This window comes from Schistocerca cancellata, chromosome 2 (assembly GCF_023864275.1).
Source record: "Schistocerca cancellata isolate TAMUIC-IGC-003103 chromosome 2, iqSchCanc2.1, whole genome shotgun sequence".
NCBI lineage: Eukaryota > Metazoa > Arthropoda > Insecta > Orthoptera > Acrididae > Schistocerca > Schistocerca cancellata.
In genome coordinates, this window is record NC_064627.1 from 101,291,342 (window position 1) to 101,293,820 (window position 2,479).

At 39.0% G+C, this 2,479-nt stretch overlaps 1 non-coding gene across 1 annotated transcript; it reads right to left on the reverse strand.

Moving 5' to 3' along the window:
- Positions 1-255: 255 nt before the first annotated feature.
- On the reverse strand, positions 256-329 carry Trnat-ugu (transfer RNA threonine (anticodon UGU)). The gene has a single exon. It is a non-coding gene; the product is annotated as a tRNA-Thr (tRNA).
- Between the last annotated feature and the right edge of the window lie 2,150 nt (positions 330-2,479).

Genomic DNA, 2,479 nt, shown 5'->3' on the forward strand with positions numbered 1-2,479 from the left:
TTAATAGTCAGGTTAAACTATCATAGAAAAAAACGATATGAGTGAAAACCAGTTGATTGAGCGATAACGGCCATCCCTAGCATAGGGTCCACTGACGCCTTGAAAGCCAAATAAGAAGCTGCTTGAATGAAGAAGCAAAGGCATCATAAAGATTCATCATGGCAATAACGAGTGACTCACACGTCCCACGGTCATAGATCACTCTCAGCTGCTTACAGGCGTTCACATACGTCAACGGGGACAGATGTAAATGTGTGCCCCGACCGGGACTCGAACCCGGGACCTCCTGCTTACATGGCAAACGCTCTATCCATCTGAGCCACCGAGGACACAGAGGATAGCGCGACTGCAAGGATTTATCTCTGGCACGCTTCCCGCGAAACCCACATTCTCAACGTATTGTCCCGCACTACATTCGTAGTGCCCCCGCCCATTATACTCATTACTCGTGGTGCGTAAGAGTTCGGGCACTGTTTGTGCATTCGCACAGAAGAAGAAGATGGTCAAGTGGCCGGTGAGCCTTATCTATATACTGTATATGCTAAGTATCTGTTCTTTCGGGCAAGCGGGTAAGCGGATGAAATGGTGCAGTTGCCACAGAAAAGCATTAACAAGGATAGGTCCCCAGCCGTGGGATCGACTTTTTGAAACGGCTTGTAGAGTGATGTAGGTTAATGTCCCAGGTATCGCAACCTGGTAGGGCCATCATTTGCCGAGTAATCGACGAAAAAGAATTCCGAAATTTCGCTTTATGCTTTATGGTTTTAAAAGTAGCATAGTGTAATGGTTAAGGTTGTGGCCTTTCATGCAGAGGTTATCAGTTTGAATCTCATCGGCTGCATATTTTTTTTTATTTTTAGATCTTGAACGAAGTAACTTTGATCACTATATTTATTCATTTAATTGGTTTACGCTCAATTTTTTTAAAATTTGCATTCCTTTGTCACATCATTTTCATCAACATATTAATTTCTTAAATTTCTTATTTGTTCTTTCTGTCATCCTTTTCCACTTAGAATCTCCGTGCATATGAATTTAATTATTTTTATTTGACTGTCATAGTGATTGAAACTTGGAAACTGTTTGTCTGTCAGAAAAGAAGAGGAAAGTTATGTTGTCAAGAACGTATTTTTCGTTGCAAGATGTACGTCTTTTGGGATGGCAATCGTCATACGAACATTTAAAACATAAATTCTTATTGCACTATGGGCAAAATAACGCCGATGATGGGTTAAACGAAAACAGGAATTATAAATAAAACATAATTCAAACAAAACTAGAATATGGTATAATGAATGCAATAACGTGAACGGAAATGTTAAGATGACAAAATGGAAGAAAGATGGTTCAGATGGGTCTGAGCACTATGAGACTTAACATCTATGGTCATCAGTCCACTAGAACTTAGAACTACTTAAACCTAACTAACCGAAGGACATCACACCACACCCAGTCATCACGAGGCAGAGAAAATCCCTGACCCTGCCGGGAATCGAACCTGGGAACCCGGGCGCGGGAAGCGAGAACGCTACCGCACGACCACGAGCTGCGGACAAAATGGAGGAAACTAAAGCTAAGTTAATACATAACAATACTCAAAATCACATTAACAAGGATTACAAGTGGAAAAAGACGGTTAGGGAGGAAAATGAGAGCAAGTGATGTATTCTGTATGATGACTATTATGATGTAAGAAAGGAATAGAAAAAAAATTACATTTAAGCCAATCAACCGAATAAAAATAATTATCAAGGCCATTTCAATAAAGATTTAAAAATAAAAAGTTTGAAAGTACCTAACAAAATTTGAAGCCACAACCTTTTGCACGTGAGACCAGACATTCACAAATACGCTATGCAACCAATCTGTAAATTGTTACTATTTTTAAACCAACAGATCATCAAGCGAAATTCGAAACTTTTTTCCTCAATTACTCGCAAACGAGGGCCCATCAGGGTAAATGCTTGCAGGGTGCGATTCCTTGGACCTTAACCAACACCGCCTTTGTTGTTTCAAAAAGTCGATCCCACCGCTAGGAACCTCTCCTCGTAAGAAGGAAAATTGGTAGAAATGCTTCTGAAGATAGTACAGTCACGGAAAAAAGTATTCACTGACCGTTGTTCATGTAGATTAATTTTAGTTATTACAACTAAGGAGACGTTATTTGGTAAACTAACAAGATTGGGTGTTATTTCTAATCTATCGTATAGTTTTGGCAAATACAAAGAAGTAAAAAGTTTCTACTGTATTTGAAGTAACCAACTGGCTGGGATCAAATACTTTGAAAGTCAATTAATGCACTGAACTTCATGAAGTTACTGAATTACGTTAATATAATGCTGTAATAAAAAATCCTGAAGTTATTCACTTAACTATCAGTATCTGTAGAAAGTGAATCAGCGGCTAAACTCGCTATACTTATGTAATCTGCGTCGATAAGATAATCTGCTGCCGTTTCTGTAGAAAATGAAAGTCACAA